Source organism: Oncorhynchus clarkii, chromosome 1 (genome assembly GCF_045791955.1).
Source record: "Oncorhynchus clarkii lewisi isolate Uvic-CL-2024 chromosome 1, UVic_Ocla_1.0, whole genome shotgun sequence".
Classification (NCBI taxonomy): Eukaryota; Metazoa; Chordata; class Actinopteri; order Salmoniformes; family Salmonidae; genus Oncorhynchus; species Oncorhynchus clarkii.
The window spans coordinates 61,546,777-61,574,414 of NC_092147.1; the positions used below are offsets into that span (position 1 = coordinate 61,546,777).

The window sequence follows — 27,638 nt, forward strand, 5'->3', positions numbered from 1 at the left end:
GTAGGTCCATTATCATTTCTCTATATTTGTGTGTGTGTGTGTGTGTGTACAAAAGTATGTGGTCACCACTTAAAATGTGTACATTCGGCAATATTTCAGCCACATCCGTTGCTGACGTGTATAAAATCGAGCACATCGCCATGCAATCTCCATAGACAAACACTGGCAGTAGAATGACCTTACTGAAGAGCTCAGTGACTTTCAACGTGACACTGTCACAGGATGCCACCTTTCCAACAAGTCAGTTTGTCAAATTTCTGCCCTGCTGGAGCTGTCCCGGTCAACTGTAAGTGATGTTATTGTGAAGTGGAAACTTCTAGGAGCAGCAGCGGCTCAGCTGTGAAGTGCTAGGCCACACAAGCTCACAGAACGGGACCGGCGACAGTTGAAGCGCGCATCGCAAAAAACTCATCTGTCCTAGGTTGCAACACTCACTACCATGTTCCTTACTGCCTCTGGAAGTGACGTCAGCACAATAACTGTTCGTCGGGAGCTTCATGACATGGGTTTCCATGGCCGAGCAGCCGCACACAAGCCTAAGATCACCATGCGCACTGCCAAGTGTCGTCTGGAGTGGTGTAAAGCTTGCCGCCACTGGACTCGCATTCTCTGAAGTGATGAATCGCAATTCACCATCTGGCAGTCCAACGGACGAATCTGGGATTGGCGGATGCCAGGAGAATATTACCTGCCCCAATGCGTAGTGCCAACTGTACATTTTGGTGGAGGAGGAATAATAGTCTGGGGCTGTTTTTCATAGTTTGGGCTAGGCCCCTTAGTTCCAGTGAATGGAAATCTTAACGTTACAGCATACAATTACATTCTAGATGATTCTGCGCTTCCAACTTTGTGGCAACAGTTTGGGGAAGGCACTTTTCTGTTTCAGCATGACAATGCCACCGTGCAAAAAGCGAGGTCCATATAGAAATGGTTTGTTGAGATTGGTGTGGAAGAACTTGACTGGCCTGCACAGAGCCCTGACCTCAACTCCATCCAACATCTTTGGGATGAATTGAAACGCCGAATGCAAACGAGGCCTAACTGCCCAACATCAGTGACTGACCTCACTAATGCTCTTGTGGCTGAATGGAAGCAAGTCCCTGCAGCAATCTTCCAGCATCTAGTGGAAAGCCTTCCCAGAAGTGTGGGGGGTGTTAATTGCAGCAAAAGGGGGAGCAACTCCATATTAATGCCCATGATTTTGGAATCAGAAGTTCGACGAGCAAGTGTCCACATACTTTTGGTTACGGCATGATTCCATATTTGTTATTTCATAGTTTTGATGTAGAAAATAGAAAAAAAATATTTATATACAAACACACACACACACTACCGTTAAAATTTTTGTGGTCACTTAGAAATGTCCTTGTTTTTCAAAGAAAAGCAGTTTTTTTTGTCCATTTAAAAATAACATCAAATTGACAATTTTATGGTAAATGACTGTTGTAGCTGGAAACGGCAGATTTTTAAAAATGGAATATCTATGTAGGTGTACAGAGGCCCATTTATCAGCAACCATCACTCATGTGTTCCAATGGCACGTTGTGTTAGTTAATCCAAGTTTATCATTTTAAAATGCTAATTGATCATTAAAAAAAACTTTTTCAAATATGTTAGCACAGCTGAAAACTGTTGTTCTGATTAAATAAGCAATACAACTGGCCTTTAGACTAGTTGAGTATCTGGAGCATCAGCATTTGTAGGTTCGATTACAGGCTCAAAATGGCCAGAAACAAAGCACTTTCTTCAGAAACTTGTCAGTCTGTTTTTGTTCTGAGTACATTAGTGTCTAGTAGGAGAATCAGATGCCTCACAAGTCCTCAACTAGCAGCTTCATTAAGTAGTATCAGCAAAACACCAGTCTCAACGTCAACAGTGAAGAGGCAACTGGGATGCTGGCCTTCTAGGCAGAGTTGCAAAGAAAAAGCCATATCTCAGACTGGCCAGCATTAATAAAAGATTAAGATGGTCAAAAGATCACAGACACTGGACAGCGGAGCTCTGCCTAGAAGGCCAGCATCCCAGAGTTGCCTCTTCACTGTTGACATTGAGACTTGTGTTTAACTCTGGGTCTTCCCTTCCTGTGGCGGTCCTCATGAGAGCCAGTTTCATCATGGTGCTTGATGGTTTTTGAGACTGCACTTGAAACTGTGAAATGTCTTAAAGTAATGATGGACTGTCATTTATCTTTGCTTATTTGAGCTGTTCTTGCCATAATAAGGACTTGGCCCTATTTGGTAAAATACCATCTTCTGTATACCCCCCTACCTTGTCACCACACAACTGATTGGCTCAAACTCATTAAGAAGGAAAGAAATTCCACAAATTAACTTTTTAAGAAGGCACACCTGTTAATTGAAATGCATTCCAGGTGACTACCTCATGAAGCTGGTTGAGAGAATGCCAAGAGTGTGCAAAGCTGTCATCAAGGCAAAGGGTGGATATTTGAAGAATCTCAAATATAAAATATATTTTGATTTGTTTAACACTTTTTTTTTATGTCTTCACTATTATTCTACAATGTAGAAAATTGTAAAAGTAAACAAAAACCCTTGAATCAGTAGGTGTTCTTAAACTTTTGACAGGTAGTGTATATTTAAAAAATAAGGTCCGAAGAGGAGTGGTATATGGCCAATATTCCACGGCAAAGGGCTGTTCTTATGCATGACGCAACGTGGAGTATTGGTCATATACCACAAACCCTCGAGGTGCCTTATTGATATTTTAAACAGGTTACCAACATAATTAGAGCATTAAAAAATGATGGTCTGATATACCACTGCTGTCAGCCAATCAGCATTCAGGGCTCGAACCACCGGATCCATATGTTTCACACCCCTGCTCTAACCAGTATTCCCCACCTCATCCCTATGTTTTGCAATTGCATCAGTCTGCACTTCATTAGAAGTCTGGGGACGAGAGACTTACTGGCTTTGTTCTGAAGGAGGCGGATGACATCCCACTGCCCACTGACTGATCACACACACAGTCTGAGAATAACCCCAGGCCTCGCCCTGAGGTCATGCCACTGAACTGGGGAAAGCAGATGGCCCAGGGCTATTTTAGGGTTTACAGGAGCAACTGTCCACTCTGTCCCACTAGAATGCCTAGGTGTTACTTATTAGGCACGAAATGGAAGAAAAAGGGACTGCAACAGGGTGTGCAGTCACACACCTATGTGTGTCCAATAAAAAGCTGTCATTTTAATTTTCTGTTGCAAAACGCTTTGCTACGTAGTGCCCTAAAGAATACGACCCTGGTTTAGGTAGGACTGCCATGGACCAAGGTTATTTAATAGGCAAAATGGAGGCTTTCCTCCCAGTGCAGCTAGAGCTAGAGGGCTGGATATATTTAGTGTTGGCTGTGTGACTTAACACTCGAATAATGCTGTCAACATTGAGTGTGGCTCATGTCTCATCAATTAGAATACAATACTTGTTTTTCAGGGTGAGTTAGGGATGTTATCTTCCATATCTTTTGACAGTTTACAGTTTCTGAGAAAGAATGGGGCTCGTTTCTATAGAATATCCTTTTGAAATCCTTTTTTGAAAAATGACATGCTATCTCGGGCATGTCACAATAAGATTTCTACACTCAAGATGGCCACACTACTCTCATTCAGTTGGAATTGGCAGTAGGAGAGAGCGAGGGTGACAATCAACTGTGTGTGTGTGTGTGTGAGATTTGGAAGACGTTTTTTGGGGGGGGGTTTTATTGATGTCAATCAAATAAGATATAGCAGCCACATGATTTGCACAGCAACAAAACATGAGCAAGAAGGGGGGATAGATACGTGTCCACGCAGTGTTGCCATATAAGCCCCTCTGTTTTCGTGCTGGATTATGAATCGTTGAGAACCTTGAGGAAATCCTCATCTGCTCTCATCAGTAGGACGCGATGGCTGCACTGGCTTCTATCCACTCCCCCTCTCTCGTTTTCACCCAAATCTCACTACTAGTTCCACTGATGTTTCCAGCTTAGGAGGAGGACTGGGTCGTATTCATTAAGCACCAAATGGAAGAACACGAACTGAAACAGAAAGGGACTATACTAGAAGTTGTCCAATAAGAACATTTTAGTAATTTACCAGAAGGTCTTATCCTGAGCAACTTACAGGAGCAATTAGGGTTAAGAGCCTTTAGATTTTTCACTTAGTCGGCTTGGGGATTCGGACCAGCAACCCTTTGGTTACTGATCCAACGCTCTTAAACGCTAGGCTACCTGCCGCCCTTAGCTTCATTCTGCGTTAATGAATTTGACCCTGGTCTAAACTGTTGAAATGCTTATCTGTCTGCTGCGGCTTAGTTTTGAAACTTTTCTACACCTCGTCTTGTTTGGGGCCATTCCAGCTTACAACACAGTTGCGCCTTCTGTGTGTGTGTGTGTGTGTGTGTGTGTGTGTGTGTGTGTGCGTGTGCGTGTCAGTAAAACAGATGTCTGCCCCTGCCATTCACCCTTGCTGTGTTAACATACTGGAGAGGCTAAGTGCAGATTTTGAGCACTGTGATGAAACTTGTTGCCCTGTTGGAGCCAACTAGTTAGTTGCACATGTTCTGTTGAGTAATTGATGTAGAAATATCTGCCATTTTAAAGGCAAGGATGACTTGCTGGACCATCTTTTCATTACGTGAACTCTTGAACCCTGTTTGTCCATGGTAGCATTTTTGCTGCCCATATGTTTGCAATCCAGCCAGTAGTTTAGTGTTGTAGAAAGGAAGGACTGGAGAAGTCTGTCACTGTGTGGTTGTTAATCAAATCAAATCATATTTTATTTTGTCACATACACATGGTTAGCAGATGTTAACGCGAGTGTAGCGAAATGCTTGTGCTTCTAGTTCCGACCGTGCAGTAATATCTAACAAGTAATCTTTCAATTTCACAACTACCTTTTACACACAAGTGTAAAGGAATGAATAAGAATATGTACAAATAATATAGGGATGAGCGATAGCCGAAAGATATAGGCAAGATGCAGTAGATGGTATAGAGTACAGTATATACATATGAGATGAGTAATGTAGGGTATGTAAACATATAAAGTGCCATTGTTTAAAGTGACTAGTGATACATTTATTACATCACATTTTTTTATTATTAAAGTGGCTTGAGATTTGAGTCAGTATGTTGGCAGCAGCCACTCAATGTTAGTGATGGCTGTTTAACAGTCTGATGGCCTTGAGATAGAAGCTGTTTTTCAGTCTCTCGGTCCCAGCTTTGATGCACCTGTACTGACTTCGCCTTCTGGATGATAGCAGGGTGAACAGGCAATGGCTCGGGTTGTTGTTGTCCTTGATGATCTTTATGGCCTTCCTGTGACAATGGGTGGTGTAGGTGTCCTGGAGGGCAGCTAGTTTGCCCTCCGGGGATGCGTTGTGCAGACCTCAATACCCTCTGGAGAGCCTTACGGTTGTTGGCGGCGCAGTTGCCATACCAGGTGGTGATGCAGCCCAACAGAATGCTCTCGATTGTGCATCTGTAAAAGTTTGTGTTTCTGGTGATGAGACAAATTTCTTCAGCCTCCTGAGGTTGAAGAGGCGCTGTTTCGCCTTCTTCACCACGCTGTCTGTGTGGGTGGACCATTTCAATTTGTCTGTGATGTGTATGCTGAGGAACTTAAAACTTTCCACCTTCTCCACTACTGTCCCATCGATGTGGATAGGGGGGTGCTCCCTCTGCTGTTTCCTGAAGTCCACGATCATCTCCTTTGTTTTGTTGACGTTGAGTGTGAGGTTATTTTCCTGACACCACACTCCGAGGGGCCTCACCTCCCTGTAGGCCGTCTCGTCGTTGTTGGTAATCAAGCCTACCATTGTAGTGTCGTCTGCATACTTGATGATTGAGTTGGAGGCGTGCATGGCCACGCAGTCATGGGTGAACAGGGAGTACAGGAGAAGGCTGAGAACGCACCCTTGTTGGTCTCCAGTGTTTAGGATCAGTGGGGGGGAGATGTTGTTTCCTACCCCCACCACCTGGGGGCGTCCTGTCAGAAAGCCCAGGACCCAGTTGCACAGGGCGGGGTCGAGACCCAGGGTCTCAAGCTTAATGACGAGTTTGGAGGTTACTATGGAGTTAAATACTGAGCTTGGGTTAGGGCAGTGTGATTGCGTTTTCGTCGTCTGTGGACCTATTGGGGCGGGAAGCAAATTGGAGTGGGTCTAGGGTGTCCGGTAGGGTGGAGGTGATATGATCCTTGACTAGTCTCTCAAAGCACTTTATGATGACGGAAGTGAGTGCTACGGGGCGACAGCCTTAGCTTTCTTGGGAACAGGAACAATGGTGGCCCTCTTGAAGCAGGTGTGCACAGCAGACTGGGATTGATTGAATATGTCTGTAAACACACCAGCAAGCTGGTCTGCGCATGCTCTGAGGATGCGGCTAGGGATGCCGTCTGGGCCGGCAGCCTTGCGAGGGTTAACACGTTTAAATGTTTTACTCACGTTGGCTGCGGTGAAGGAGAGCCTGCAGGCTTTGGTAGTGGGCCATGTTGGTGGCACTGTATTGTCCTCAAAGCGAGCAAAGAAGTTGTTTAGTTTGTCTGGGAGCAAGACATCGGGCCCGTGGCGGGACTGGTGTTCTTTTTGTAGTCTGTGAATTACTGTAGACCCTGCCACATACCTCTCGTGCCTGAGCCGTTAAATTGCGACTCTACTTTGTCTCTATGCTGATGCTTAGCTTGTTTGATTGCCTTGCGGAGGGAATAGCTACACTGTTTGTTTTCACTCATGTTTCCTGTCACCTTGCCCTGATTTAAAAGCAGTGGTTCGCGCATTCAGTTTTGCGCTAATGCTGCCATCAATCCACGGTTTCTGGTTGGGGATTGATGCACTTTCTAATAAACTCGCTCACAGAATCAGCGTATACATCAAAGTTGTTGTTAGACGCTATCCGAAACATATCCCAGTCCACATGATCGGAGCAATCTTGAAGCGTGGAATCAGATTGGTCGGACCAGCGTTGAACAGACCTGAGCACGGACGTTTCCTGTTTTTAGTTTCTGTCTATAGGCTGGGAGCAACAAAATGGAGTCAAAGATAGATGCTCATTTGTCTTTGGATACAGTGAGTCATAACTTAACTATGCTCTATGCTAGAGTGATTCCTCATGAAACCAGGACAACAAAATACCGCAATTTTGAGGATATTCACTATATTTTATCAATAGAATGGTCTTTTTGAAGGAAGGATTGGTGACATATTTGACATTTTGTATCTAAAAGCATAATTGAGAAATATTTAATCAAAGTTGGAATATTTATGACATTTGGGCCTTACCCAGGCCTCGAAGACGCAAATTAAGGTAATATAAAAAACTGCAGTATTTGTTTGTGTGTATGAAAGTGATCGAGCCAGAATGATAGAGGGGTACTTTTGACAGTACTAGGGTCTGTACCAGGAAGTCCTTTCACTGGCTGGTGTGGAGGTGGAGGATGCCTGGGCATGTCCACAACACACAGACCGCCAGGCCTTGTGACGCTTTCCCGTTGTCTCTAGAGCAGAATGCATGCTCTGTCAAATTCTTTGCATTGGAGTGTCCATTGTTTGTGTGTGTGAGCTGCGACGTATGAGAGCGAGAACATTGAATGACTGTTTTTCATAGCCTAGTCTACACCTCTATGTGTTGTTCATCACACATGTTTGCCCTGGTTTGGTTTCTCAATGATACTAGTTTAGTTTCCGTGGGTGTCTTTTTACCAGGTTATGTCGACAGTATAACGTACGTAAAATATAACATGTTGTATGCGACATCTTGTCCCCTCAGAACATTTGCATTAAAAAATCTGTTTCGTGTTAGCAGTTCTACGTCTTGTGTTGTTGGTGTGGAGCGTGATGAGGGTTTGTGTTTTAGACATTTATGTAGGGCTTGCATGCAGGTTATGACCTGTAATATCTTGTTTTTCTACAGGACGCATGGGTCTGAACTTCCACCACCCCGGAGCAGAGCACATTACGCCATTAAACAGTGAGTAGTGTTTCAGAACATACAATAGGCTACGTTTCTCTTTGTAAATCCCTCTGTATGTTATTATGGATGTACGTGTTTGTGCTTTAACTGTGGCGTTCGGTTTGACAGGCAAAGTGTTGCTTCTCTGTTGTATGGAAACTGGCAATAAGAAACCTATTCCGAAGTAGTGTCGTCATGAACACACCTATGCAGGATGCCTCAGGATATGCCATAGGGTTGAGGCAGGGATCGCCACAGGGCCCATGCCCATACACAGCAGGGCACAGATGCCCTCCCTTGCTAATCCCACCTCGCACCCCAAGTGTTAAACCCAGCATGGGAGCTATCTCTCAGCGCAGAGCTGGGGGGAAACCACAGCGACGACCCCTGAATACCGGTTCTAAAAATATCCGACCTGTAACACTAGATTACCCCCCTCCCCCCTTTTTGGTCTCTGAGAGAGATTTTGTTTTTCATAATTCGTGTCACTTTGTCTCCCTTCGTCCAGTTTTTTCTCTCTCTCTTTTCCCTCCGAGTTAGAAAGTGAGTTGGCAAAAGTCTCTTCCTTTCAGCGTTGTCAAAACTTCAATAAGAGGAGAGCGGATTGGGGTGTCCATGGTGACTGGTGGAGCTCGGCTCAAGACATCTGGGAGTGTTAGTCGAGCCTTGGGTCATGATCATTAGGCACCAAATGAGAGAGAGAACTGACTAAAACGGGGAGGGCTACATGGACTTGTCCAATAAAAAATTATAATTTTTGTTTAACATTGCAAAAGGTTTTTAAACGTTTTCGGTTGCGTGGCCTTAGGAACACGACTGTGGTTTCTCCTCACTCGCCTGGTTGGGGATGCCAGCAGGGGAAGCAGTGAGAAAAGAGAGGAAATGATGATGGATGGAAAAGGAGAAGATATCCAACAAGGCTTATAGTAACTAGTTTTACTGCTGTCACAGCTTGACAACACTGTGCTGTCTGTTTTCTCTTCAACTTGTTATTTTCATCATCAGTCCTTTGGAAAACACATTTCAAATAGATGTTAAACTGCTGTTCTGGAGGGTTTAACTTAAGCACAGATCTCAGATCTGCACGGAGCTCTGGAAACTGTCATAATTGACCCTTGCAGCTGTAGTCTCCAATGTCAACACTGCTTTAGATGTGAGGAAAGCTGGTTAACGTTAGTCTACTCTTCGTCTCTCCATTGTCTCAGCTGTATGAAGCCTTGTAGCCGAGAATCTGTCTGACACATTCTCTCATTTTCCACTGATTTTTGTGGCTGAGATGGAGGATGGAACCGTAAGGCCTACAACATTGATTTATGGTTGAAGATGAACTGATAGCTTAGGAGAAGTGTAAGGGCCGAGCAGATCAGTTTTAATAACTGCTCGTCTCTGTACAACAGTGCCCTGAAGCTGTGCAAACATAACAAACACAAACGCTCCTCAGGCCGGACGATCTTCCAGTTATCCCTTCAAAAATCTCCTCTCTGACACTCACGTGTTAGTATATGCTTATTTCTGTTCCTCCCTCACGCTCATCCTCCTCGTCTTTATTCTCCCTCGCCACAGTGACTGACAGTTTCCCAACAGCACTTACTAGTCCACACTAGATCAGTGGGTTCCACCCTTCTACCATTTTCGCCTTGTTGCTAGGTGCCTTTGTCTCTCCTAAGGCCCTGACAGTGGGAGAATAAAACGGAGAACGTTGGTCTGAACAACTGTGCTCTGGTGAGACAAGCCAGAGTTTTAATGAAACCCAGTAAGAGAATAGGCCTGGGTACAATGTCTCTGTCAAGAGCTGGGGGGTGGGTGGGGGGAAAGGGCACCAGCACAATGGAAAGCCCCATGTTGGTTTTTAGGAGAAGACTGTGTTCTCTGTGACACTTGACTGTAAGAAGGTCTGTTTGGGGATGTATTACCAGGAGCCCCTCCTCACTGTCTACTGGCATTAACGTTGTAGACTCTATTTGCCTCTTGTAGGCTTTTTTCTCAGCCACAGCAAGGCTCCTATTCAGGCATGTTGGGTGCGTTCAAGGAAGTTTTTTTTTTTTGTTGACATGTAACGTGTGAAAACGCACCCACACCAAATTACACATTTGTTGTGGGCTTTCATGTAAGTCCTTTTGCTACTGTGTTTCCTAAACCTTAGATAACACGTCAAAGGTTTGTTCTGAAAGCCCACAAACACCGTAACTAATGAAATGGATAGACAGGGCACAAAGGCTTATCTCTGTCTGCTGTACCTTTTATTTGCATGCTCACTAAATTGAAATCTGCCAGCCAACCCTATCACATGGTAGGACAGTCATCCTCTAACAGTTTTTCTGCCTGGACCCTGAGACTCAGGATGGCACTTCCATGGCTCCATCCACAGGGCAGCTTGGAGTGGAAATGTCCCACTGTATAGACTCTGTTTCACTAGTTCAGGATAATGACTCATGACATCTGTCTGTCTATGCATGTCGCTTTATCAACCACATTCATACAGATTGACGCTGGGCAGAAAGGAAAGTAAATGTGAGCTAGGTAGTAGTCCGTGTTTATTGCCTGATTATAATCTGCATAATATGATTGTCATTGCTCTGTTATTGCAGGTGAATATTTCTCAGTAGTAAGGCGTATTATAACATCGCTCATCCTACTCTAGTCTAGTCTAGCCCAGGAGTAGCAGGTTTCCTGTGGGCTACTGCCAGCTAACCCATAATGAAGCCTTGTTTGCCTCCATCGCTGATGATTAGGTGTGGCCGTCTGTGGTTTCACTGTTGCCTTGGTGATGTTCTGCCTGGTTGTCTTCCCACAAAACCCATGTCTCTGTCCCTCTCCTTTCCATACCCCTCTGTCTCTCTCTCCCTCCATCTCTCCCTCCCTCTCCCACTGTTCACAAGCAGCCAGGAGCTATGGCCGCAGAAGAGGTAACTTTTGTAATTTTACTGTGTTTCTGCTTGCCAAAATGAATAGGATGCACGAGCACAATTGCTTGTCTGTCCGTACGGACGTGTCTCTTTCCAGGGCTGAGGGTTCTAGTGTGAAGTCACATGATCTGCCTTCGTCTGTGCCGTGATTGGATGAAATCATATTAATTTGCACACTTTTTTTTTTTTGGGACGTTCTTGCATTTAATGAAGTTGGGGAGAGGTGGATAATTACAGTACATTCGGAAAGTATTCAGACTCCTTGACTTTTTTCACTTTTTGTTACGTTATAGCCTTATTATAAAATGGATTAAGAAAAATATACACACAGTAAAAACAAAGCAAAAGAGAGTCCTTTAGGTGCCTTTTGCAAACTCCAAGTGAGCTGTCATGTGCCTTTTACTGAGTGGCTTCCATCTCTAACATAAAGGCCTGATTGGTGGAGTGCTGCAGAGATGGTTGTCTTTCTGGAAGGTTATCCGATCTCCACAGTGGAACTCTGGAGCTCTGTCAGAGTGACCTCCCTGACCAAGGCCCTTCTCCCCCGATTGCTCCGTGGTTCCAAGCTTCTTCCATTTAAGAATGAGGGAGGCCACTGTGTTCTTGCGGAATTTCAATGCTGCAGACATTTTTTTTGTACCCTTCCCCAGATCTGTGTCTCGACACAATCCTGTCTCGGAGCTCTATGGACAGTTCCTTCAAACTCATGACTTAGTTTTTGCTCTGACATGCACTGTCAACTGTGGGACCTTATATAGACAGGTGTGTGCCTTTACAAATCATGTCCAACCAATGAATTTACCACAGGTGGACTCCAATCAAGTTGTAGAAACATCTCAAGGATGATCAATGGAAACAGGATACACCTGAGCTCAATTTTGAGTCTCATAGCAAAGTGTCTGAGTACTTATGTAATTACGGTATTAATTATTATAATTTTTGAATAAATTTGCCAGAAATTGTCATTTTGGGGTATTAAGGATAAAACATTTTTTTTCAAAAGTAATCCATTTTAGAATGCGGCTGTAACCTAACAAAATGTGGGGAAGGGGTCTGAATTCTTACCGAATGCACTGTACTTCTGAATTTTGTATCCAAAACCTTTGTTTTCTCTCTAGTATTCTGAGTCGTTGCTTTAAGCCTGATGTTATATGGTATAGGCATCTGTATTGGCTACTACTTGTGTATTATTAATTAATTGACATGTATAGAACCAAGTCCATTTGGAGCTGTTTAAAAATACATGTTTTTTACAAGGTATCATAAAAACATTGAAGAACACTGACTCAGAAACTATTTATGTCCTGAATAGAAGGAATGGGTGCTGCAGACATGCTCTTCTCTGATTTGGAGTGTTCAACTAATTCCTATTTTCTCACTGGGGAAAACCCTGGTAACATTTGAAACTTTGTTGTTTCAATGCATGCATTTGTTGTATCTAAGAATTATAGGACTTTTAAGTCTGGCTGTTGGCAGTTCATTAGTCCACTTGTAGATGGCGCTTATGACTCAGCGATCAAATCGGACGGTTATTATCCTTGTCAGTCCTCCTGTATTTGTCTATACCTGTGTGCCTGTTAGCATGGGAAGTAAAACATATTTGTACAGTAGCCTACGCCTAACCAGAGGCCTCTAACATGGTCTACCTCCAGATCTTAGATACATGCAGCTCCATTCAGTCAGTACACAGTTCTCTTTGCTCTCACCTGTAAGAGGTAATCTACTGCTGTGGCAAATGGTCCGCCGTCTTGCCCACCATCCCTCCTGCGCTCTCCACCCCTTGTTCCTATTGCCTGCAGGAACAAGGCTCTGAAGGACTCTGTTTTTTTTTTTCTTGGTCAAAATGGGACTTAAATGGTGGATGTGGCAGAGGTGCCGGATTGGCCGCATTGACAAAATGTTGCTGTTTTTTTTAAAGCTAATTTCCTGCAATTCTACACATTTTGCCATGAGGCTGAGAGAAAAAAAATGCAGTTTTATTATGCAATCCTTCAAATTTTGCTATAGCTTATGCTATCTGAGTGACTCAAACGTAACAAAATTGGTGAGAGCCCCATGCCATGACAAAAATATTCCTGAATGCATCATTATTGGAATTTTAGTGTCACACTGACTCTACTTTGGTGATTGTTAGTTCTCAGCGGATCTTATTTAAAAATATATAGTTCAATTATATTTTCTACATACTCTATCTGGTTGATCCCGAAGATGATTTAAAAAACATAAATAACATTATTATTTATTCTTTACTTTTTGTACATAGGTGACCTGAAAAAAAAAAAAAACGGGTGTCTCGCCCGAGGAGGGCAGGCAGGCCAACAATGTTTGACGAATGCAGCAGCATGATGGTGATTTGACCTTCCTCTGTAAGGAAACTGCTATTGTTACCAGTTATAATAACACCATCTCTCTCTTTCTCTCTCTCTTTCATATCCTCCCTGTCTTCTCTTCTGTTCTGTGCCCTTTTCTTCTCCCTCGCTCTTCTCCCTGTTATCCTTGCTTGTTCTCTCTTTCCCTCTCAATCCCCCCCGGCCCTCTCTCTCGCTCCCCCCTCTCTCTTTCCAGGTCGCTCTTCGCTCTTTCCCTTTGAGGACGGTTTCCTGGACGACGGTCACGGTGACCCCTCTCTGGCCCCGGGGTTGAACTCGCCCACGCGCTGTCAGAACGAAGAGCGGATGGAGCGCTACTCCAGGAAGGTTTTTGTTGGAGGCCTGCCCCCTGACATAGATGAAGGTACAGACGCATGGCAGTGGCACTAGCCTGTGTCCCAAATCTGTTTGTGTTGTCTTGCCATCTCCTATGGTCATTGTCAGTGTTTGCCGTGGCAACGGCCATAGAAGTTGGCAAGACAGCACAAACAGGTCTTGGACCAGGCTAGCACCTTAGTGTACATTCACTATATTTCCTCATAGAATGTCCATGAGCTGCATGGCATGTGATTAATACGTTTAGGGGTTTCGTGCAGGCTAGGATGGTAAGGAAGGAGGAGGGATTTACAAGCCAGATGAGGGTCTACAGATGTATTTTGGTGGTCTGCTGGTTCAGTGGGCTAAATGGGTGGCAGGTAGCCTAGCGGTTAAGAGCATTGGACCAGTAATCGAAATGTCACTGGTTCGAATCCCCGAACCGGCAAGGTGGGCAAATCTGCCGTTCTGCCCTTGAGCAAGGCAGTTAACCCCTAAGAACAACTTCTCCCTGGACACCGATGACGAGGATGTTGATTTAAGGCCGCACCTTTCTGATTCGGAGGGTTTAAATACAGAAGACCCATTTCAGTTAAATGAATTAAGTTGTGCAACTTAACCTGAGGGCATAGCAGGACATTGGGAATCTGGAATGGTGACACGGCTCAATGTGGCTCAGACGTGCACGTGAGTAAACACGCGCACAAACACAGAACACAAAACGCGCCAAAAAAATGCACAGAGAATTAGTGAACAATGCGTGCCCATGGCCTCTTGGAATATTCATGAGTTGCCACAATACAAGGGTTTAATAGGGCTCCCGAGTGGCGCAGCGGTCTAAGGCACTACGTCTCGGTGCGAGAGGCGTCACTACTGTCCCTGGTTTGAATCCAGGCTGTATCACATCCGGCCGTGATTGGGAGTCCCATAGGGCGGCGCACAATTGGCTCAGCCTTGTCCGTGTTTGGCCAGAGTAGGTCATCATTGTAAATCAGTTCTTAACTGACTTTTTGATGGCTTGCTTGACATGCAATTGCATGTGGACAAATATACGGAACAAAAATATAAGCGCAACATGCAACTATTTCAAAGATTTTACTGCGTTACAGTTCATATGAGCAAATCAGTCAGATTAAATGAATTAATTAGGCCCTAATCTATGGATTTCATGACTAGGAATACAGATATGCGTCTGTTGGTCACATATACTTTAAAAGAAATGGGCCTCCGATTGGACCTTAAAATCTCATCACAGTATTTCTGTGCATTTGAATTACCATTGATTAAAATGGAATTGTGTTTGTTGGCCATAGGTTATGCCTGCCCATACCATAACCCCACCACCACTCTGTTCACAGAGAGTTGTGAGGCCTGTTGGACATACTGCCACATTCTCCCCAAAAAAACACTAGAGTGTGGTAGAGAAATGTTTATTAAATTCTCTGCCAACAACTCTGGTGAACATTCCTGCAGTCAGCATGCCAATTGCACCCTCCCTCAACACTTGTGACATCTGTGGTACTGTGTTGTGTGACACAACTGCACATTTTAGTGGCCTTCTATTGCCCCCAGCACAAGGTGCATCTGTGTAATGATCATGCTGTTTAATCAGCTTGTTGATATGCCAAACCTGTCAGCTGGATGGATTATCTTGGCAAAGGAGAAATGCTCACTAATAGGGATGTAAAGAAATTTGTGCACAAAATTTGAGAGAAATAAGCTTTTTGAGCTTATGGAACATTTCTGTGATCTTTTATTTCAGCTCATGAAACATGCGACCAACACTTTACATGTTGCGTTAAAATTTTTCTTCTGTGTAGTTTCCATGGGAAATTGCTCCATGACCATGGTAATTTCATTTAAAAAAATATTTCAACAGATGAGATCACCAACAGTTTCCGTCGCTATGGACACCTGGTTGTGGATTGGCCCCACAAAGCTGAGAGCAAGTCCTACTTTCCGCCTAAAGGTAAGAACAGTTTGTTCACACCGGTCTGTAAAATAACCTTTTTTTCAATGAAGAAATATAGGAATGTTTGTGGAAGACCTCCTCCTGACATAGGATTAACCAACCACATTAACCAATCAACAATTCCTTTACAAGTCCACAGTAACAAATGGTATTGTTCAGTCATCGTCTCAGAGAGCATGCTGCGCTGCTAAGGCATGGGTTGTGTGGGAAGGTTTACGATACCCAGAATTCAAGGATCACCCAGGTCTCGAGTTAAGGCGTCTATTTATTTATATGGCCCCCTGCTGCTATTTCAGGGATAGAAAAACACACACACACACACACACACACACACACACCCTCTGTGGTGTCTCACTACAGGCTCCTGAAGGGCCCAGGGCACTCAGACCAGAGGAGAGAGAGAGAGGGAGAGAGAGTTTTTCTGTCAATCCCGGGAGAGTCTAAAGGCTTTCTCCTGCCCCTGGCCACCGGCCCTCTTGGGTTTCATTTGGACAGGTGACCATAGCGGGGAGAGGGCCCTTCCTTCCAGGCCCCTGTATCACTTCACTCCGCCCGCCCCGCCACACACTTCAATGTGTCATTAAGGAAACTATTAAAGCAGAGGGTTGGAAATGGCTGACATTCCTCTGGCATATGGTAATACGCTGCATCTGGGGAAGCTGTGAAAATTGCCCGTTTCTTCCCGCGCTCATTTTGGATTTTCCTTTTTTTGGGGGCGGGGTGTTCAACTTTATTTTCAATAGGCCTCAGCTCGGGGCTCTCTAGTATTCCTAATCTCACGAGGGGAAAATGCAGCATCCTTTTAGGGGAATGAGTTTGAAAGTCAGAGAATTCCTTGTAAGGGAGGGAGGGAAGACTTGGTACGCCACAAGGAAACCACCTCCGCTTGTTGTAATTTCCCACATTTGTTGGTGTTGTAGTGTTGGGCCACCTATGTTTTTTAATAAAGAGCTTGGACAGTCGCCCTTAAAGCCAAGTTCTTAGCTGGAGTGCGAGTGCACATCCTTACGACTGTGTGTGTGTGTGTGTGTGTCTGCGCATGTGTGTGTGTCCTATCCTTTCACAGGCTGTAATGGCTGTTTCTCAGATGTGGGATTCCCATTAAGTGGTCATGAATCTCTCCCCATGTTAAAAATGGTTCCAAGCTGACCTAATGGAACTTGGTAGTCACTTCTTCAATCCTGTGTCACATTAAAATGAGCAGTTATGTGTCTCTGTACAATTATGTAATAGTTTTTGGTTTGGGAGATTAGGATGAATCATGTTGTGGCTCCCAGGCCTGAGCAGGGTCCATCTAGGGTCTAAACTGGGATCAGTTGCAAGCCTGGGGCTAGACAGGCAGTTATCCCTGATGAACAGGCCTGAGGTCAGTTCACAGGCCACTGCACTGTTCCTAAACTTCCTAGTACCTTTGTCCAATGGTGATAGTGTTGGGCTTAGGCAGGATGAGAGAATGGGGACTGTCTGTCTGCCTGCTGGATGATGTCACCAACCGATGAGCTCACCATGACAGTGGTGCTGCTCACACCTGCTCAATGAGCTCTGGCCTGTAGTCCCGGGCGTCACCATTGGAGACGAGCTCCAAACGGTGCTGAAGCTATTTCTGTCCGCTCCGTACAGAGGTAGAGCGGAACGAGGGAGGAAAGGAGGGGGCTCCTTTGGGGGTTTTCGAGTGGCTGCTTTTAGGATAATGTGTCTGTCAGAGCCTGGATGCCGGGAGCTTATCTACGCTGTTGTTGGATGAGGCAGGCATAGGCTGGCACAATAGGACAGAGCACCTCCTCTGGCTAGGGGGGCAGATAGTCATGCCACTCTGTAATAATGCCACTGAAGCTCCCTATACAGTGCCCTCACCTCTAGGATGGGTTTAGCAATCTCTACTCGTGGTACTGAGAAGATGTGTGGGGGGATGATTGAGGATGCATTGAGGGATTTCTCACAAATTGAGATGATTAGTGAAGCTTCATTTCACCTCCCCTGGTCTCGACTGCCTGTGCTCTCGTCAAGCTCCCATGCCTATTTGTTTTAGGAAAGCAGATGCTTGTCTCTCTCTTCCCCTCCCTACTCGCTCTCCTCCCTCCTTCCTCTCCACATGTAAGCTGCTGTCAGCGGGACATTTATTTACTTTCAGTGACAGAGTTACAGCCCCCTGTGGGTTTGTCTGCTCTCTCTCCACCCATCTTCTCCTCCATATCTCTCCTCCTCCCTCTTTCTCTTATTGGATTATATAGGCCTACTTTCAGGACAGCTTGGCTGTATGTCTCATGTCTGCTCTCTCCTCTTCCACTCTTCTTCACCCCTCTTCTCCTCCATGTCCTCCCCCTTTCTTTTTTTTCTTTCTGTTATGAGGATATATAATATCAGCAGGGCAGCTCCGGCTGTATGTTTCAGTCATGATCAATTGAGACAGCTTCCAGACTGGAAAAGAGCTGAATTTTGTGTGACGATTTTGTTGACGAGCTTTGAGTCCGCTCTTCATCCTTCACAGATAGTACTCACTGATTTTATTCTCTACTGGTCCTGGGCCTGCATCCATAAAGGGTCTCCGAGTAGGTGCTACTCTAGGATCAGTTTTGCCTTTCAGAGCATAATGAATAAGACGGCAGGGACCCGATCCGAGATCAGAACTCTTACTCTAAGGTGCTTTACTAATACAGGCCAGACCAGTCTGCAGGATCGAGTTCTGCACCCCTCTTTTAGCGCTGAACATCTGGGAAGATTCACTGGTTCCTGAATCCGGAAACATTAACCTTGATAAATCAACAGACACAAACTTTAACTGTACTTCGAAACGAGTCTCGCAATGAGTCTCATCGTTTAAACTTTGATTGTAGGAAACTGACTGTCAAAAAAAAATGCCTGCTGTATTTTATGAGGTAATGTTGATGTTGGCTATTGATTTGTGAAGTAAGTTGACTTGGAGAGCCACGGTGGATGCCCTGTGCTCCCAAGAGGAGTTAGTCAATTAAGTGGAAAATTGGTCATTGTTTGTACAGCGAAGTCTTGGAACTTTTTGAGTCAAGGTGTGAAATTGCAGTGGCTTGTTTGTGAGGTCATGTGTTGGTGTTTGGCGAGTGCCTGGTGAGACAGTGTTGGCCGTCAGCGAGGGAAAGAGTCGGGCGGTCCTGGTCGTGTGTCATTTTGTTAGCCGTAGGACCGTGAGGTAACCGGACCTGTCGTTTATCTTTTAAAGGGATTTTTTACAGCCCAAGACTGCCTAGCCGTATGTTTTCCTTTCCTCCCTTGGCGCGGTCGGGAGCTCAGCAGTTAAGCTCTATAAATCTCAGGCACGAGCCACTGCAGATCTGTGCTCTCCTCTCCTCCTCTGGTTTAAGTAAGCCTCTGCACTGCGGCTTGCCTGCCTGTCTGGCCCGAATTCCCCTTCCCCTGAAGTGTGCACACTAGCATACTTTCTCCCATGGATTTATTAAAAGACAAATGTACTTGTTTTTTTTTTCTTTCCGCGGGACGGTTGAGCTAAAGTAGGCTAATGTGATTAGCATGAGGTTGTAAGTAACAAAAAAAAAAATCCCAGGACTTAGACATATCTGATATGGGCAGAAATCTTAAATTCTTGTTAATCTAACTGCATGTCCAATTTACAGTAGCTATTACAGTGAAAGAATACCATGCTATTGTTTGAGGAGAGTGCACAATTATGAACTTGAAAAATATGTTAAACCAATTAGGGCAGTCTTGATACAACATTTTGAAATGCAATGGTTCATTGGATCAGTCTTACATTTTGCACATACACTGCTGCATCTAGTGATTAATATTGAAATTGCGCCTGGGCTGGAATAATACATTGTCCATTCTCTTGCATTTCAAAGATGATGGTACCAAAAAAACCACATGTTTTTTTCTTTGTATTATCTTCTACCAGATCTAATGTATTATATTCTCCTACATTAATTTCACATTTCTGCAAACTTCAAAGTGTTTCCTTTCAAATGGTATCAAGAATATGAATATCCTTGCTTCAGGTCCTGAGCTGCAGGCAGTTAGATTTGGGTCATTTTAGGCGAAAATTGAAAAAAAGGGGCCCATCCTTAACCAAATCTGTATTTTGGATGTACATGGCATGTCATAGAAGTGTTCAGACATTTTCATTTTTGCGATTTCGCTTGGTTGTAAGAAACTTAACCCACCAGATATAGGCTTCCTCATGCTCGTTCTGCAGTTGCAGGGGCACAGATGAAGCATGAACAAAGGATTCAAACACTCCCAAATGAATAAACTCTGTGTAAAAGATGCAGGTCTTTGGGTGTTGTACACATTAAATTGTGTCATTCCTAACTTTATCAGCAACGTTATATTCCATTTTGTTGGACTTTTTCTAAAAACCAAGTGAAATCACTAAAAAAGTGTCTGAACATGCCATTTATAACGTGCCATTTACATCAAAAATACAGATTTGGTTGATAAAAAGTTAACTTGTCCATTAACAATGGTGGAACCTCCCTCCAGACAATGTTTACACAAATCCTATGCTTTTAAATCCACAACAGGGAGAGTGTGTGACCGTGCGATTTTGGATAAAAAAATATATACAGTCGTGGACAAAAGTTTTGAGAATGACACAAATATTAATTTTCACAGTCTTCTGCCTCAGTTTGTATGATGGCAATTTGCATTACAATTCATTTGCCATGCAAATTAACTGAATCCCCACAAAAACATTTCCACTGTATTTCAGCCCTGCCACAAATGGACCAGCTGACATCATGTCAGTGATTCTCTCGTTAACACAGGTGTGAGTTTTGACAAGGGCAAGGCTGGAGATCACTCTGTCATGCTGACTGAGTTCGAAAAACAGACTGGAAGCTTCAAAAGGAGGGTGGTGCTTGGAATCATTGTTCTTACTTTGTCAAATATGGTTACCTGCATGGAAACACGTGCCGTCATCGTTGCTTTGCACAAAAAGGCAAGGATATTGCTGCCAGTAAGATTGCACATAAATCAACCATTTATTGGATCATCTAGAACTTCAAGGAGAGTGGTTCAATTGTTGTGAAGAAGGCTTCAGGGTGCCCAAGAAAGTCCAGCAAGCGCCAGGACCGTCTCCTAAAGTTGATTCAGCTGCGGGATCAGGGCACCACCAGTACAGAGCTTGCTCAGGAATGGCAGCAGGCAGGTGTGAGTGCATCTGCATGCACAGTGAGGCAAATACTTTTTGAGGATGGCCTGGTGTCAAGAAGGGCAGCAAAGAAGCCACTTCTCTCCAGGAAAAACTTCAGGAACATACTGATATTCTGCAAAAGGTACAGGGATTGGACAGTTGAGGACTGGGGTAAAGTCATTTTTTCTGATGAATCCCCTTTCCAATTGTTTGGGGCATACGGAAAAAAGCTTGTCCGGAGAAGACAAGGTGAGCACTACCATCAGTCCTGTGTCATGCCAACAGTAAAGCATCCTGAGACCATTCATGTGTGGGGCTGCTTCTCAGCCAAGGAAGTGGGCTCACTCACAATTTTGCCTAAGAACACAGCCATGAATAAAGAATGGTACCAACACGTCCTCCGAGAGCAACTTCTCCCAACCATCCAGGAACAGTTTGGTGACGAACAATGCCTTTTCCAGCATGATGGAGCCCCTTGCCAAAAGGCAAAAGTGATAACTATGTGGCACAGGGAACAAAACATCAATATTTTGGGTCCATGGCCAGGAAACTCCCCAGACCTTAATCCCATTGAGAACTTGTGGTCAATCCTCAAGATTCGGGTGGACAAACAAACAACCCACAAATTCTGACACACTCCAAGCATTGATTATGCAAGAATGGGCTGCCATCAGTCAGGATGTGAGGTCTTGAAAAAGAAGTGTCAACACTTCAAATAATGACTCTTTACATCAACTTCATGTAATTGTCAATAAAAGCCTTTGACACCTATGAAATACTTGTAATTATACTTCAGTATTCTATAGTAAAATCTGACAAAAATATCTAAAGACACTCTGAAGCAGCAAACTTTGTGGCCTAGAAGGCCAGTCTCCCGGAGTCGCCTCTTCACTGTTGACGTTGAGACCGGTGTTTTGCTAGTACTATTTAATGAAGCTGCCAGTTGAGGACTTGTGAGGCGTTTGTTTCTAGCACTAGACACTAATGTATCTGTCCTCTTGCTCAGTTGTGCACTGGCGCCTCCCACTATTTATATTCTGTTAGGGCCAGTTTGTGCTGTTCTGTGTTGTACGAGATCTTCAGTTTCTTTGCAATTTCTCGCATGGAATAGCCTTCAGTTCTCAGAACAAGAATCGACTGACGAGTTTCAGAAGAAAGTGCTTTGTTTCTGGTCGGGGTCTGAACTTACTGTTGCAAGTTAGAATAGTAGAATACACAAAGTTCGATTTCAAAATGTGGTTGTGCATCAGCAGTTTTACTCTTATGTCAGTCACTCATCACTCACTTATCCCACGCCAGCAATTTTTTTTGGGGGATTGGTAAATTAGTCTAGTGGCCAGCTATCTAAACTTAGTAGTCATGGTCAAATTCCTAGCCGAGGGTGGCCCCCATTGATTTTGCTAGTCAGTCTCACTCAGATATCACATTAAAAACTCCAAACATTTCTCTCCCCCCTAAGGCAGCTAATTCTATTTTCCGCTTCATGCCAAAATGTGTAGAATTGCAGTGTGTGTGTGTGGGGGGGGGGGGTGCAAATGTGGGTACGCAGGTTCAGAGCAACTGCGACCCCCATTAGATTTTTTTTTGTGGCCCCCACCCCCATCAAAGTTGCCAATCCCTGCTCTAATTCTTGTAGCTATACATTCTTTGATACACGCACACCCCTACATTTACAAGTAGACTCTCTATCTCTCTCTCACACACACTTTCACGGTTCACTGAATCTGCTGAGTCAGGGTATTTTTGTTTCCTTTTCCCCCTCATCTGTAGCAGCAGTCCATTTGAGGAATGTAAAACACGACAGTTGCACATCCCTCTCTGTTCCCCCTTTCCACTCCATTCCTCGGCCATGCGTTCTGCTCTTCCGCATATATAGATTTAAAATGCCGTAGCCCCTTAAGTCAGCTGACACCAGAAAACACACACACACACACACGGAGGCAGCCCCTATGACAGTCTCCTGCGCCATATGTTCTGTCTACGTGTGGGCCCGGGCCTCCCTCCATCCCTTCACCCTGCTGCCTGTTCTGCTGCTTCCCACGGCATGTCCCTGGTGCCTCCACTGTTCTGCTCACATGACCACGGCCCCCTAATTTAGCATATGTCAAATCATGTGCATCAGAGATGGCTATGTTTGCTGAATTTATGGTGGGTGCTAGCCTATTAGTAGTTGCCGGAAATGTCTTTATTGGCGAGTGTACCTTATTCCACTGAATGGAATACCCCTGTGATACCTTGCCTACCGCAAATGTGTCATTGTTTTCTTGTTTCGTTTACTTTTTTATCATGATCTTTTGTTCACTCGGGTCACACAATATATATTATTTTCCAATCAACTGCGAGTTCCTCTCTCTCTCGCTCTCTGTGTGTGTGTATCTCTCGCTCTCTCTGTGTGTATCGCTCGCTCACTCTCTCTGTATCTCTCTCTGTGTGTCTCGCTTGCTCTCTCTCTCTCTGTGTGTCTCGCTCGCTCTCTCTCTCTCTCTCTGTGTGTCTCACTCGCTCTCTCTCTCTCTGTGTCTCGCTCGCTCTCTCTCTCTCTCTCTCTCTGTGTGCATCTCTCTCTGTGTGCATCTCTCGCCCTCTCTCTCTCTCTCGTTCTCTCTCTGTCTCTCACTTGCGCTCTCTCTCTCTCTCTGTATCTCTCGCTTGCGCTTTCTCTCTCTCTGTGTCTCTTGTTCGCTCTCTGTCTCCTCTCTCTCTGTCTCTCTCGCTCTCTCTGTCTCTCTCTCACTCTCTCTGCTGCAAAGCCAGACCTCATCATCCCATAGGAACAAATCTCTCTGTCCCCAAAAATATTTGGAAAGTATTAGGTTGATACATTTTGCATGGCGTCCTATTTTAGTAGTGGAACGGAACAGACTTGCATTTTAGCGGTGTCAGCTTTCAGGCAGGAAGGTACTGGGTGTGCAGTCCTGTCTTCTGAAACCTTGCTGAAGAGGATCAGACCTCAAGTAAATCAGATTTAAGAGGAGATACTCTGAGAATATGAATAGACTCGTGAAAAGAACAGGATATTTTCACTTTCTTAGACTTTCCTCTTGTCACTTTCCCTAAAAGTAATCTATGGGGCCATTAGAGACTGTCGTCAATGGTTCAGATTTGTTTCAAAAGCCACTACTAACTTCACCTGGTCACTGAACTGGTCACTCACAAATTCATAACTATATAGACAGTACACAGTGTACTTACTGTGAATGGGGATTTTTTTTAAAACACTTCATCCTTCCCTTTTCTCCAAGGCTATGCTTTCCTGCTGTTCCAAGAGGAGACCTCTGTCCAGGCCCTGATTGATGCCTGCATTGAGGACGATGGCAAGCTTTACCTGTGTGTCTCCAGTCCAACTATCAAGGACAAGCCAGTAAGTGAAGGCTACAATATTACACTGTGCTGTAATACCTTTTTCACACTACTGAGCCAAACCAAGCCAAGCAGACCTGTACTATGCCATTGTGGTTACACATTCACCATGGTTGCTGGAACTGTGCCGGTAAGGAAAATAACCAAGGTTGTACGGGCCAGGTTGCCACAATCATGTGAAAAGGGTATGAGTGTGAATTCCTCGTCCGACACAGTCCTTCGTGAATTACGTATCTCTCTTCTCCAGGTCCAGATCCGCCCCTGGAACCTAAGTGACAGTGACTTTGTGATGGACGGCTCCCAGCCGCTGGACCCCCGAAAGACCATCTTTGTGGGGGGCGTGCCCCGGCCTTTACGTGCAGGTAAGGGGATTGGTCAAAGTGCCTGTTGATCAGTGGATAAGTTGGTGGGTCGTCTGTATATTGGCTGACTAGCGTAGACTAACAATAATAAAGTTGTGCCCGTGAGAAAGCAATCCACTTTGTTTCCAGGCGGTGAGCCAACTGGTGGTCATGTAAAGTATTCATGCAAGGCCCATTAGGTGGTATGCTTGGGACAAACATCACTGACTGTCTGTCTGCTATGTGACCTATGCTAATTATAACAACAGTCCCAAGAATGTTACTGACTGTCGGCGAAGAATGTTGTTCAAGTTGAATGTCGCATCGGTTTGTCTCAACAGAAATGAATTTAAACTTTTTTCCTCCATTTTCATTAGACAAACTATAAGCGTGCGGTCATAACATTCTGTCGCCATCTTTCTCTCGCTCTTTCTCTCAATATCTTTCTCTCCATCTCTTATCTCTCTCCCTCTAGTGGAACTAGCTATGATCATGGACAGGCTGTATGGCGGCGTGTGCTATGCCGGCATCGACACTGACCCGGAGCTCAAGTACCCCAAGGGGGCGGGCCGCGTGGCCTTCTCCAATCAGCAGAGCTACATCGCTGCCATCAGCGCCCGATTCGTTCAACTGCAGCACAATGACATTGACAAACGGGTTAGTGAAGACCAATCACTGTATACAAAATGTCTCTATCAATAGTGATTGAGGAGTTGCCCTAAATGCTGGATAACAGGGAGATATATTTAGCAGATGAATAATGACTGGGTTGTGTTCATTAGGGCACGCAGCAGAAAACTTTTTGCAACAAGAAACAAAAAGGAGCATTTCTCATTGGACCAGCACAGGTAGTCCCTCCCTGTTTCAGTCGTTTTTCTTTGGTGGCGAATAAACATGACCCTAGTTTTACCTCCCTGTAGGCTTTCCTATGGTGTGCTGCTGTGGATCTGAACCGTTTTTAACTCAAATTCAGTGTTTCTATACATAAGAGCTGTCATTAAACGCTGGTTTCCAACCAACCGCTCAGCGAGCCTACAATACAGGGAGCCCCGGTTAGGTCTGTGGAACGGTGTAATCACCCTGGCCTTTGGCTGCTGGAGGGTTAACAGAAGGCCCGACGTGGGAGGGTTTAATTATAGGACGTCCCTACACATGTATATTAGCTTCAGCTCTGCTGCTGACGGGTTATTTTGAGCCAAGACCAAGACTGATCGTCTGCCAGCCCAGAGAGGCTAGGCTCATTGGGGGGGCTGCTTGGTCCACACTCACTCTGGGCTGCTATCATCTAATATCCAACCCCAGTGGCTGGTTGAGCAGACGGTGTCTTCATTCTGATTGACCCTGGGACGAATTCACATAGTCCAAGAGTAGGAGTGCTGATCTAGGATCAGATCCTCCCATTCCATATACTTATATTGATTATTACTTAAAAGTTAGATCCTAGATCAGTACTCCTAACTCTGAGACACTTTTTTTAATATGGGCCCAGATCACTAGACCACTAACAAGGCACGTGATGGGCTATAGATGAGATCTCTGCGCTGCAAACCCTCACTATCAGCCATAGAGATGGTATGAGAGAAATCTATTTTCCAGATCCCCATATTTGCCTGAGGCCAAGGGAAGCTTGGAATGAATGAGGGGATACTGGCTGGGGGGGTACATCATTGGAGGCTCTACCCTGAAAGGCCCCTCTCGCTCCCTCCCCTCCCTCCATACATACTATAGCCCCATTTGGTCAACCACCACTATGCCACACCCAAGTTCTCCCAGGGTAAAGTAATGTTCATGCTTGTGGTTGAGGCCTAAGGCCTCGTTCATTGGTGTCCAACCGCACCACTTTTGTTTTCACGTTTCATTTCAGTTCCACCCCAAGCAACACAATCATTCCATTAGCAGTAAATGTCCTCTTGGAATTGTCTTAATGATAGGCCAGAATAGTTCAATTACCTCAGACTATTGTGGTACTCACTAAGGTGATAATTGCATTTAATAGCCTGGGTGCCATTCTGTTTCTGGGTCATATTCATTAGTGCACACTCTGGAAAAACATATTGCAATGGAAAACAAAAAGAGCCTTTCTTATTGGGCACATTCAGGTAGTCTCTCCCTGTTTCAGTTCATTTTGGTGCCTAATGAATACCCAGCTTTGGCAGCTTGTTGTGGTCTTTCCAAAGCCCGTGTCTGTAGTCATGTTTCAGCTAATTAGCTTGTCATGTCTTTCCGAAGCACTTGTTGCGGACTTTAGTTCTTGTTGAGCTGAGGTCAGACAGACAGTGCTTTACAATATGTATCTCCAGGGCTGGGGGTTTAAAGAGGACCCTTCATTACACTGTCCTGTGCTCAAGAACAATAAAAGGTAACCTGCCTAAATGACTACTGACCTGTAGCACTCACGTCTGTAGCCATGAAGTGCTTTGAAAGGCTGGTCATGGCTCACATCAACACCATTATCCCAGAAACCCTAGACCCACTCCAATTTGCATACCGCCCCAACCGATCTAGAGATGATACAATCTCTATTGCACTCCACACCACCCTATCGCACCTGGACAAAAGGAACACCTATATGAGAATGCTGTTCATTGACTACAGCTCAGCGTTCAACAACATAGTGCCCACAAAGCTCATCACTAAGCTAAGGACCATGGGACTAAACACCTCCCTCTGCAACTGGATCCTGGACTTCCTGACGGGCTGCCCCCAGGTGGTAAGGGTAGGTAACAACACATCCACTATGCTGATCCTCAAAATGGGGGCCCCTCAGGGGTGCGTGCTCAGTCCCCTCCTGTACTCCCTGTTCACTCATGACTGCACGGCCAGGCACGACTCCAACACCATCATTAAGTTTGCCGATGATACAACAGTGATAGGCCTGATCACCGACAATGACGAGACAGTCTATAGGGAGGAGGTCAGAGACCTGGCCGTGTGGTGCCAGGATAACAACCTCTCCCTCAACGTGGTCAAGACATAGGCGATGATTGTGGACTACAGGAAAAGTAGGGCTGAGCACACCCCCATTCTCATCGACGGAGCTGTAATGGAGCAGGTTGAGAGCTTCAAGTTCCTTGGCATCCACATCACCAACAAACGAACATGGTCCAAGCACACCAAGACAGTCGTGAAGAGGGCACGACGTAACCTATTCCCCCTCAGGAGACTGAAAATATTTGGCATGGGTCCTCAGATCCTCAAAAGGTTATTTTGCTGCACCATTGAGAGCATCCTGACAGGTTGCATCACTGCCTGGTATGGCAACTACTTGGCCTCTGATCGCAAGGCACTACAGAGGGTAGTGCGTATGGCCCA

The 27,638-nt window shown here is 44.9% G+C and overlaps 1 pseudogene; it reads left to right on the top strand.

Annotated features, from left to right (window-relative positions):
* LOC139410090 (cytoplasmic polyadenylation element-binding protein 3-like) overlaps positions 1-27,638 on the top strand; it is a 65,385-nt pseudogene that overhangs the window by 30,674 nt on the left and 7,073 nt on the right.